The sequence below is a fragment of the Oncorhynchus mykiss genome, chromosome 21, assembly GCF_013265735.2.
Source record: "Oncorhynchus mykiss isolate Arlee chromosome 21, USDA_OmykA_1.1, whole genome shotgun sequence".
NCBI lineage: Eukaryota > Metazoa > Chordata > Actinopteri > Salmoniformes > Salmonidae > Oncorhynchus > Oncorhynchus mykiss.
This window is the reverse complement of record NC_048585.1, coordinates 42,107,763-42,119,556: the sequence shown is the minus strand read 5'-3', so window position 1 is coordinate 42,119,556 and position 11,794 is coordinate 42,107,763. Positions and strand designations below refer to the sequence as shown.

Genomic DNA, 11,794 nt, shown 5'->3' with positions numbered 1-11,794 from the left:
CGTCCAGCAAGCATGACGAGATGAGCACCTGTGTTCAGATAAAAAAAAATGTACATAGATACGATGGAGGCCTTGGTGGGTAAAATATTAACTTTACCATCAAACGTTGTGCACCAGCAACATCACATACCTTTTCGATGCCGCTATTCCACCCCGGACAAAACGAATCATCATTTTCTTGAGTAGAAACGTTGCGTTTTTACAAAAATATATTTGACATTCTCCCCATGATGGGTTTTTTTCTGTCCCATTCCTGTGTCAATGACGTTTACTTCCGGTTTCTTGATCTCCCACCCCATCGCAGCCGTAAGGAGCGCGAAATGGGGGCAAGGAGCCTGGATAGAAAATATTTTTTATTTTAATAACGTGCAATAAAACATTATAAATTAGAAGTAGCCAAAATTAGCCTCCTTGAAATTGGATTGGCAATAATAAGAGTGCATTTTTTTTGCCATATATAATACTATTATATAAAATTATTAAACGATTATCTTTTATTCATGTCCTCATCCATAATACGACGCGTTTGCTGAACATACAAGTACAAATTAAACACTCCCTCGGGGATTAATAAAGTATATTTTTTCCATGGACTACTTGTTGACTCTAGAAAAAAACTAATGCATTAGGTTTTGGCACTGTTGTTATCCATGAATGTTCTTGTCCTTCCTGGATCATCATCATGGCTAACACTGGAGTATGGTTAGAAAATACATTTTATTTTATTTGAAGAGTGAGAAGGAAATCTGAAACACATTCAACGTGGATCAGTAGCTAGCTTTCCATCCAATTGGCTACAGATTTTCATGCGAATATTCTAAAATCTGAATAAAGAAAATATATTTTCCTTACCAGTAACCAAGTTTCCATACAGTTTTTATGCGAGTAAAGTCATATAATACATATTTTTTAATAATCACACCGCTGTAATGGAAACAGGAAGTTTCGGTGTAATTTTATAAATAATTATTTTGTTCGACATGGTGGGATCTTTTGTGTCGGTTAAATGTATTATGCGGGAAATGGTGATGGAAACGCCTTTATGCGCAAAAATTGATATAATAACCATCGTATCGAAGTAAATTTGGAGTCACGCGATATGGTGTGTCGTCCTCCCACTACAACTCGGGAAACCATATAGTTTATTAGGCTAGCCTACAGATTAAATAAATTATGAACTTCACATGGTGGTGAAAGTGCATGGTGATGAGTTTGATGCAGCTTTCCAATATAGAGCGTTTTATACTGGTGACATGATGATCGATGCTTGACTGCCGTTGGACAAATAAAAATATTCACGCTCTTATCCATAATAATCTCATTATGTAGACTGGACAAGGCGCACAGCCTGCACGCATTGTATGTGCAAACTGTTGGTTAGAGCGCTGGAGACAAAACCAGAGTAGGCACATTTGCTATTTAATGCAACATTTTTTTTGACAAAACTATCCATAGAGTTGAACATGCGATGGAAACACATTGAACTTTAGATTTTCATTCGGTAGACTACATGAGAATCTAAACGAAAAAGTAGAAAACATTTTGTGTGCACTATGTCATCAGGCACTGCATTTCATCTGCAATAAATACATTTGGTGGAAACATACTAATGGTGGGAAAATGCGCATATTTTCTCTAGAATATTCGCATGAAAATATGTGCCAATCGGATGGAAACCAAGCTACCACCAGGTTTACATCCAACCTTATAATACGCATTAAATTGCCTACGTGTTGGATAAAACATGTCGTGACAGGCCAGATGGGAACAGAACATGTGTAGGTTAACATTCGAAATGTCGACAAAACGCTATACAAGGTGGGATCGTTTTGTGTCGGTAAAATTAATTATTGCAGAAATGTAGGTGGAAACCCTTTGTGCGCAAGTATTGATATAATATCAGGTCAAAGTAAACTTGGAGATACGCGATGACATGCTGCGCGTGTTGTGTGTTCCTCCCACTATGAGTCGTCAAAACCATGCAGTTTATTTGGCTACGGATGGAATAAATTATGATAAACTTCACAGGGGGGTGAAAGTGCAAGGTGATGAGCTGATGCTCCTTTCCAATATATATCGAGTCTTATTCTGGTATCATGATCATCGATGCTTGGCTGCCGCTAATTTTTCCATAATAATCTCATCATGTTGGCTATACCCACACTGTATCTGCAAACTCTTGGCTAGAGCGCACGTGCCAATACCAGAGTGGGCTCATAAAGAATGCAACATTTTTTTTTTGTAAGAGAACCATTAGTAGAGTTGAAAACGCGATGGAAACCCATTTAACTCATATTTTTTATGTTTATGTGCCCTATGTCATTATAAAGCATCTCATGTTAAATACTGTTGAAGTAATATGGGAAAAGGTTCATCTGTCTCACCTAAAACCCATTCTAGTGGGAAGCTGCTATCAACCATCAAGTGCTAACAGTCAATATCTGTACAACATGAACTCAGCAAAAAAATAAACATCCCTTTTTCAGGGCCCTGTCTTTCAAAGATAATTCATAAAAATCCAAATAACTTCATAGATCTTCAGTGTAAAGGGTTTAAACACTGTTTCCCATGCGGTAGGCAATTAAGGTCACAGTTATGAAAACTTAGGACACTAAAGAGGCCTTTTTACTGACTCTGAAAAACACCAAAAGAAAGACACCCAAGGTCCCTGCTCATCTGCATGAACGTGTCTCACAAGCTGACCAGACCGGACAGAGCGTTGCAAAATAAATTTAGAAATCCATGTTATTCAATTATTGCACCCACACTGCTCGCGCGCGCCAGGGAGCGTCTGTGAAGCCAAGGGCTAAAATGGAACTCATTCCTATTTCTGACGCAGATCGCGCTGCAAGTCCTGCCTCTCAACTCAATACTTATATCCCAGGACAAATTAGCTAGCAACAGCAAGCTAGCTAAATAGGACAAATTAACTTTAGCTAGCAGGTGCAAGCTAACTAGCTAAATTGCCATACATGTTTAATGCTTTTCGACCTATCCCCAAATTAATGTAATTGTTTCGATATTTTAAACTGCATGTCGTGATCGCATTTGGTGTGGGGGGGCAAAATAAATGTATGTACGATAGCGCACGATGGCGCACGCGCGCAGCCGGTTTGGGTTCAGTGTTAGGCATGCTGCAAGGAGGCATGAGGACTGCAGATGTGGGCCAGGGCAATAAATTGCAATGATCGTGCAGTGAGATGCCTAAGACAGCGCTACAGGGAGACAGGACGGACAGCTGATCGCCCTCGCAGTGGCAGACCACGTGTAACAACACCTGCACAGGATCGGTACATCCGAACAGCACACCTGCGGGGAAGGTACAGGATGGTAACAACAACTGCCCGAGTTACACCAGGAACGCACAATCCCTCCATCAGTGCTCAGATTGTCCCCAATAGGCTGAGAGAGGCTGGACTGGGGGCTTGTAGGCCTGTTGTAAGGCAGGTCCTCACCAGACATCACCGGCAACAACGTTGCTTACAAACCCACCATCGCTGGACCAGACAGGACTGGCAAAAAGTGCTCTTCACTGATGAGTCGCGGTTTTGTCTCACCAGGGGTGATGGTCGGATTTGCATTTATCGTTGAAGGAATGAGCGTTACACTGAGGCCTGTACTTTGGAGCGGGATCGATTTGGAGGTGGAGGGTCTGTGGCGGTGTGTCACAGCATCATCAGACTGAGCTTGTTGTCATTGCAGGTAATCTCAACGCTGTGCGTTACAGGGAAGACATCCTCCCTCATGTGGTACCCTTCCTGCAGGCTCATCGTGACATGACCCTCCAGCATGACAATGCCAGCCATACTGCTCGTTCTACAAGGCAAGAATGTCAGTGTTCCGCCATGGTCAGCGAAGAGCCCGGATCTCAATCCCATTGAGCACATCTGGGACCTGTTGGACCGGAGGGTGAGGGCTAGGGCCATTCCCCCCCCAGAAATGTCCGGGAACTTGCACCTTGGTGGAAGAGTGGGGTAACATCTCACAGCAAGAACTGGCAAATCTGGTGCAGTCCATGAGGAGGAGATGCACTGTAGTACTTAATGCAGCTGGTGGCCACACCAGATACTGACTTACTTTTGATTTTGACCCCCCTTTGTTCAGGGACACATTATTCCATTTATGTTAGTCACATGTCTGTGGAACTTGTTCAGTTTGTCACAATTGTTGAATCTTGTTATGTTCATACAAATATTTACACATGTTAAGTTTGCTGAAAATAAACGCAGTTGACAGTGAGAGGACGTTTATGTGAAATGCGAAATGCGTTTATGTGAAATGCTTGATAATGTATGTGATATCAACAGAGAGGTATATTTTCTGGGTGATTTAAATATTGACTGGCTTTGATCAAGCTGCCCACTCAAGAAAAAGCTTCAAACTGTAAGCAGTGCCTGCAACCTGGTCAGTCTACCTACCAGGGTAGTTACAAACAGCACAGAAATGAAATCATCAACATGTATTGATCACATCTTTACTAATGCTGCAGAAATTTGCTTGAAAGCAGTATCCAGATTCATCGGATGTAGTGATCACAATATATTAGCCATATAACCAAACCAAAGCTGGGCCTTATATAGTGTATAAGAGGTCATACAATACGTTTTCTAGTGATTCCTATGTTGTTGATGTAAAGAATATTTGTTGGTCCGTGGTGTGTAATTAGGAGCAAACGCTGCATTTGACACATTTATGAAATGGCTTATTCCAGTTACTAAGCATGCACCCATTAAGAAAATTACTGTAAAAACAATTAAATCCCTGTGGATAGATGAGGAATTGAAAAATTGTATGGTTGAGAGGGATGAGGCAAAAGCAATGGCAAATAAGTCTGGCTGCACAACCAATTGACAAACGTATTGCAAATTGAGAAATTGTTTGACTAAACTGAATAAAAATAAGAAACTACACTATGAAACGAAGATAAATGACATAGAGAATGATAGTAAATGTCACACCCTGACCATAGTTTGTTTTGTATGTTTCTATGTTTTGTTTGGTCAGGGTGTGATCTGAGTGGGCATTCTATGTTGTGTGTCTAGTTTGTCTGTTTCTGTGTTTGGCCTGATATGGTTCTCAATCAGAGGCAGGTGTTAGTCATTGCCTCTGATTGGGAACCATATTTAGGTAGCCTGTTTGGTGTTGGGGTTTGTGGGTGATTGTTCCTGTCTCTGTGTTTGTTTGCACCAGATAAGGCTCAGTCACTTTGGTTTTTCTATTTTCCTTGTTTTGGAAGAGAAGAGAAGAGAAGAGAAGAGAAGAGAAGAGAAGAGAAGAGAAGAGAAGAGAAGAGAAGAGAAGAGAAGAGAAGAGAACGTGAGCCGGGTGCGCCATTCTCCTTGCGGAGATGGTGCAAAATACATCAACACGGTCGGTCCCTGGGATTGGGCTGGCCAACACGATTTGGTTTGCTTGGAAGGAAAAGGAGTTGGAGCCTTTAGGACGGGAAACTTTTGGAAGGACAATTTTGATGGGGATTCTAAAGCTGACAGTTTTGCTTCCAAGGCAACTCGTTGGAGGGAGCATACGACGTGGCACTACATACAGAGGAGAAACACGATGATATCCTGAGAAGAGCAAGAGCAGTGGGAGGTGAGAGGCCGATGTGCCACTATGAAATAACAAGCCTGGCGAGGAACAACTTTAGGGTGTTAACTGTCAACATTTACAACCCATACGTTAAGGACGAAGAGGTGAGGGCCTTTCTGGGGAGATACATGGATAATGGTCTCCTCAGCAAGGCACCTCAAAGACTCCCTTGGGTTTTGGAATGGGAGGAGAGGCTTCCAGGCCCCCATCAGGGAGGACCCAAAGGGACATGGTGGTTACCTCCATCCTCCTGCTATGTTCTCCCTGGGGGCTGACAGGGGGACGTTGTTTTATGCACGTCAGCCCCCATTTTGCAGGCGCTGTATGGGTGCAGGACACCCTGGAGCCAAACACTATTCCTGCATCCTGGGTTGGTGAGATGGAGGAAGAGGGGGGGACGTAGGGAGTACGGATGGTGTTATCACCGGTAGATATGGAGCAGGGGAGCATCGGGTGAGTCTCCTGTTTTTGTTTTTTTCTGTCTGTGTTTAGTATTTGAGTGTATTACATGTTTTTATTTTATTCTTTCATGGGGTCTAATTTTACTTTTGTTAGTTTAAATGTAAGGAGTTTAAGGGATTATGTTAAGAGGAGGGCGGTTTTAAGTTATTTGGAGGATGTGGGGTTTGATTTTTTTTTTTTTTTTTTTACAGGAGGTTCACCTGAGGGATGGAGGGGATGTTAGTAGGTTTAAGAAGGAGTGGGACAAAGGGGAGTTTGTATTGGGGGTGTGCACTCATCGGGGGTAGGGATTTTGTGTGGGCACAGGGAGGTAAAAGTGGAGGGTTCTTTTGTGGTGATGCAGGGGAGGGTTATAGGGGTGGATGTCACGATAAGGGATTGTAAATTTAGATTAGTGGTGGTGTATGGGCCACAGGTGGTGGCAGACAGGAGGGAGATGGTGGACTGTCTGGCGCCCCTGTGTGTCACAAATAGGAAATTAGTGATAGGGGGGGATTTTAATACAGATTTAGGAATAGGGGGGGATAGCAGTGCAGGCGCCATCACCGGGCTAATGGCTTGCCATGGTCTGGTTGCTGGTGGCCTGCACACTACTCTGAAAATGGCTGGTCCTACATGGTGCAATTCCAGGGGGGTTGTGCGGAGGCTCGACTATATTTTTGTACCCAGGTCTTTGGGTAAGTTGTCTGGGCGGCTGTTGCCTGTTTTCTTTTCGGATCACGACGGGGTGCTCCTGCAGGTGGGGTCGCCAGTCTGCCTATTTGGTAGGGGGTACTGGAAGTTAGATCGGGATGTGCTGGAGGAGCAGGCTTTTGTTGATGGGTTTTTTGGTTTCTTTTGGAGGCTTGAAGGCCTCTGGTCCATGTGCGAGGGGGTGTTAGAGTGGTGGGAATTAGTTAAGGTGAGGATTAGGGCTTTTATAATAGGGTATTGCAAGAGGGAAAAAAGGGAGGAGAGGAGGGAGGTGGATCGTATCCAACGGTTAATTGAACTCGAGTACGAGGCAGGCAACCTCGGCGGGTCGTTTGACTGGGAGAGATCCGCAACCCTAAAGGCGTAGCTCAGGGAGTTGCAGGAGCGGAAGGCTCGAGCTTTCCTGGAGCGTGCGCATAGTGGCTTTCTAGAACACAATGAGACTTGTTCTGGTATGTTCTTTAAGTCGGTTAGGGCCAGACAGAGTAGGAAGGTAATGCATGGAGTTAGGGAAGAAAATGGTAGTATAGTTAGAGAACCAGAGGATATGGTCAGGGTGACAACTGACAACTGACAACTGGGAAATAGATGTAGAGCAGGGAAATGTGTTTTTAGAACACTTGTCCAGGCGGTTGCCGGAGGACATTAGAGAAGTGATGGAGGCCCAGATTTCACTAGAAGAGGTTGAGAGCGCTCTTAGGAGGATGGGAAAAGGGAAGGTGCCTGGGATGGATGGGCTGCCGGCTGAGCTTTATCTCAAGTTTCGGGGTATGCTTGGACCAGTGGTCCTCGAAGTCTTGAAGGCCATCCTTGAGACGGGGTGTCCTGGGGGGATCAATGGCTGTTGGTGTGCTGTCACTTTTATATAAGAAGGGGGAAGTAACAGACCGTGGCAACTGGCGGCCGTTGACCATGCTGTGTGTAGATTACAAGCTACTTGCAAAGGTTTTAGCAGACCGGTTGCGCACAGCCCTTCCCTACGTCGTCCATGAGGACCAGACGTGTGGGGTAGATGGTCGCTCTATTAGATGGAACCTACAGTTAATCAGGGACTCCATCGCTTGGGTTGAAGATAGAGGACTGCCTTTAATGGTAGCAGCGCGAGATCAGGCGAAAGCCTTTGATCGCGTGAATAGATCCTTTTTATTCAGAGTGTTAGGTCGATTAGGATTTGGGGAGAAGTTCATAGGCTGGATTCGTACATTATATGTCGGAGCGGGGTGCCGAGTTAGTGTAAATAGTCACTTGGGTGACGTTTTTTACCTCTCGTCTGGGGTCAGGCAGGGGTGCCCACTCTCGGCTCTCCTCTTCGTTCTGTACATGGAGCCTCTGGGGGCTGCCATTAGGGCAGACACAGGGGTGGAAGGCTTGTTGATCCCTGGAAGTGGTGGGCTGCGTGTTAAGATGACGCAGTACGCCGACGACACTTCCTTGCTGCTGTGCAAGGACTCGTGCCTGACAAGGTCCCTTGCTATCTTTGGGGATTTCACCCGAGCGTCGGGAGCAGTTCTGAACCATGCAAAGTCTTCCATCAAGTTTTTCGGAAGATGGCGCGGTAGAACGGATGTGCCCGGGGGGTTATCTCTCTGTGAGGGGGCCCTGAGGATTCTCGGGGTCCATTTTGAGACCTCCGGCTCAGCGACGCTAAACTGGAACATGCGTATCGCAGTGGTACAGAGGAAGCTAGCAATGTGGAAGGCTAGGTATTTGTATTTTATGGGCAAAGTCCTGGTCCTAAAGGTGGATGTGTTGCCGTCTCTTTTGTATTTGGTGTACATCTACCCATTGCCGGCTTGTCTGAGGAGGCCTCTAGTGAGGCTTGTGTTTCAGTTCATGTGGAGTGGCAGGTGCGAGTGGGTCGCCAGGGCACGCATGCTCTGTCCCATCGGGGAGGGAGGTAGGGGGGTACCACATTTCCCCCTCAAGCCCGACGCAATTTTTGTTTCTTTCTTGTTAACGGAGCTTGCTCATCCAGTGATACACCTGTCCGGTTACCTCCTGCGGGTGTTCTTCTCATATCAGGCGAGAAGCGTAATGATGTGGTCTAACATGGGTCCTCGGGCGGCATAAGCTGCCGTGGCATGACGCCAAGTGGCTGCATGTGCACCCTGAGGTTGAAGTTGCCCGAGTAGGTTTAGATCACAGGCACCTGTACAAGGTCAGAAAGGCAGGGAGTCCGGCGCCTGTAGTGGGCATCTCGGAAGTGGTCTAGAAGGGAGTGCAGGCGCGGGGTCTGGACAACAGGCTCAAGGACCTGAATTGGTTGAGCCTCCATAAGTGCTTGCCGGTACGTTCCATCATGTACCGGTATAGTTTGGTGCAATCCCCCACCTGTCCAAGATCCTCTTGTGGCAGACTGTGCACCATGTATTTTGGGACTGTGCCTTTGCCAGAGTAGTATGGGCTAGGGCACGGGTGTTGTTAGGTTTGGTAAGGGGGGATTTCGTATTGACGTGGGCCAGGTTAGAGAGAGGTGTAGGGAGAGGGACGGATAGGGACAGGTTTCTGCTCTGGCTTCTCATGAGTCTCTTTAAACGGGGGCTGTGGGAAGCCAGGCAGAACATGGTGAAGACAGGGAGAGATTGGGGGGGTGGAAGGGATAGTGAGGAGGGTGGAAGGAGATTTGAGGGGGAGGATGAAGAGGGAGGAGAGGAAGTGGGGGCAGCATGCTGCCCGGGAGAGGTGGAAGGGGGGTTTAGGGCTGGGTGTCATTTAGATTTGTAAGGGGATAGATTAGGGACGGGGAGATAGGGAAAGGTAGTTTGTAGGATGACGGGGAGGGAAGATGCTCCCCTGAGGTTTTGTTTGGGGTTTTTGTTTAGGTAAATTAAAATACCATTATTGAAGTATGAATGAGAATTATGAGTTGTAAAGAATGAATGGTATAAAAAATATTTTTTTCTAAAATAGGGTTGTTTTTCACATTTCTTGTTTTGTATGTTGTTAATTTATCATCTTCATTAAAGATGTACAAAAATAACCACGCTGCATTTTGGTCTGCCTCTCCTTCAACAGAATCCCGTTACAGTAAAAAGCTTTGGAGCAACTTTAATGAAATTCTAGGAAAAAAGGCAAACGCCGCTCCACTGTTCATTGTTCCATTTGTTTTGTCTTGTTTCCCCGCACACCTGGTTTACATTCCCTAATCACACTACATATATATTCCCTCTGTTCCCCCCCCATGTCTTTGTGTGGAATTGTTTTTGTTACATGTTTCGTGTTATGCGCCAGGCTGGGTTTCCCCAGGTACTGTGTACCAGAGTGTGTTTAATTGTTTTAATTATTGTGACTGTTGTCGCGCTTTGCACTTTTGCCATTTGGCTGGAGGTTTTTGACACAGTTGCATCCGTCTGTTACTTCTGCTAATTAAAGTATGCGCTTGATCACAACTCCGCTCTCCTGCACCTGACTTCTTACCAGTAGCGCACAACCTGACACCATCATTCATTGAAATAAGATTGATCATTCATCACACAACCAACTGATATTGCCAACTACTTATTGCTTTTTTTCAACGGCAAGATTAGCAAATTTAGGCATGACATGCCAGCAACAAACGCTAACACTACACATCCAAGTATATCTGACCAAATTATGAAAGACAAGCATTGTAATTTTGATTTCCATAAACTGATTGTGGAAGAGCCACTGTGGTCTGACAACTTGGAGGGAAAATTACTGAGGATAATAGCGGAAGATATTGCCACTCCTATTTGCCATATTTTCAATTTAAGCCTACTAGAAAGTGTGTGCCCCCACGCTTGGAGTGAAGCAAATGTCATTCGCTACCTAAGAATAGTAAAGCCCCCTTTACTGGCTCAAATAGCAGACCAGTCAGCATGTTACCAACCCTTAGTTAATCTTTTGGAAAAAATGGTGTTTGACCAGATACAATGCTATTTTACAGTAAACAAATTGACAACAAACATTCAGGGAAGGACATTCAACAAGCACAGCGCTTACACAAATGACTGATTGCCTGAGAGAAATTGTCCATAAAAATATTGTGGGAGCTGTTTTGTTAGACTTCAGAGCGGCTTTTGACATTATCAATCATAGTCTTCTGCTGGAAAAACGTATGTGTTATGTCTTTACACCCCCTGCTATATTGTGGATAAAGAGTAACCTGTCTAACAGGTTACTTAGGCAAATTGCAATTGGCTCAGAAAAAGGCAGCACGGCTGGCTCTTGGATGTACACAGAGAGCTAATATTAATAATATACATGTCAATCTCTCCTGGCTCAAAGTGGAGAGATTGACTTCATCACTACTTGTATTTATGAGAAGTATTGACATGTTGAATGCAGTCCATGCATACCCCACAAGACATGCAACATGAGGTCTCTTCACAGTCTCCAAATCCAGAACCAACTATGGGAGGTGCACAGTACTAGAGCCATGACAACATGGAACTCTATTCCACATCAAGTAACTGATGCAAGCAGATAAAAATACACCTTATGGAACAGCGGGCACTTTGAAGCAACACAAACAGCCACAAACACATGCATATACACACTATAATATATGCACTACACACACGTACACATGGATTTTGTACTATAGATATGTGGGAGGCGTGGAGTCGGGGCCTGAGGGCACACAGTGTGTTGGGAAATCTGTGAATGTATTGTAATGTTTTTAAAATTGTAGAAAAAAAAAACAGCCTTAATTTTGCACCGACTTTTATCCGCAATAATTACATTTGATGGAAACATGTCTGTTGGGAAAAATGTGAATTTTGTTTTTAATGCGGATTGTTGAATATTCAGCATGAAAATCCAATTGTATGGAAACCCAGTTAGTGGTGTGTTTCTGTGCAAAGGGAAAATGTAGCTTCCATCAACCTCACTCAAGCTGTGAGCAATGCAACATCGAAGAATACCGCTATTCGAAGGCAGAGTAGAGAAACCATTCACTTCAGAATAGGGTGTGATATCAATAAAGTCACCTATCATTATGTGTTATTGAATTCATAAAACAATTGACTGCCATTGTAGTAAGGCTGACAATACGAAAAGTCTTCAGACTTACCTTTTTTGTATTCTT

General features: G+C 44.4%; 1 protein-coding gene across 5 annotated transcripts in view; it reads right to left on the bottom strand.

Moving 5' to 3' along the window:
- The window catches only part of LOC110500450 (H(+)/Cl(-) exchange transporter 3), a 65,733-nt gene extending 65,448 nt beyond the window's left edge, over positions 1 to 285 (bottom strand). For 3 of the 5 annotated variants that reach the window (XM_036957877.1, XM_036957873.1, XM_036957876.1), the window contains exon 1: positions 131 to 285. The gene's annotated coding sequence lies outside the window, so the exon portion shown is untranslated. Of the gene's footprint in view, positions 29 to 130 lie in introns of all 5 variants that reach the window. The other 2 variants (XM_036957874.1, XM_036957878.1) reach the window with 2 other exon arrangements.
- Between the last annotated feature and the right edge of the window lie 11,509 nt (positions 286 to 11,794).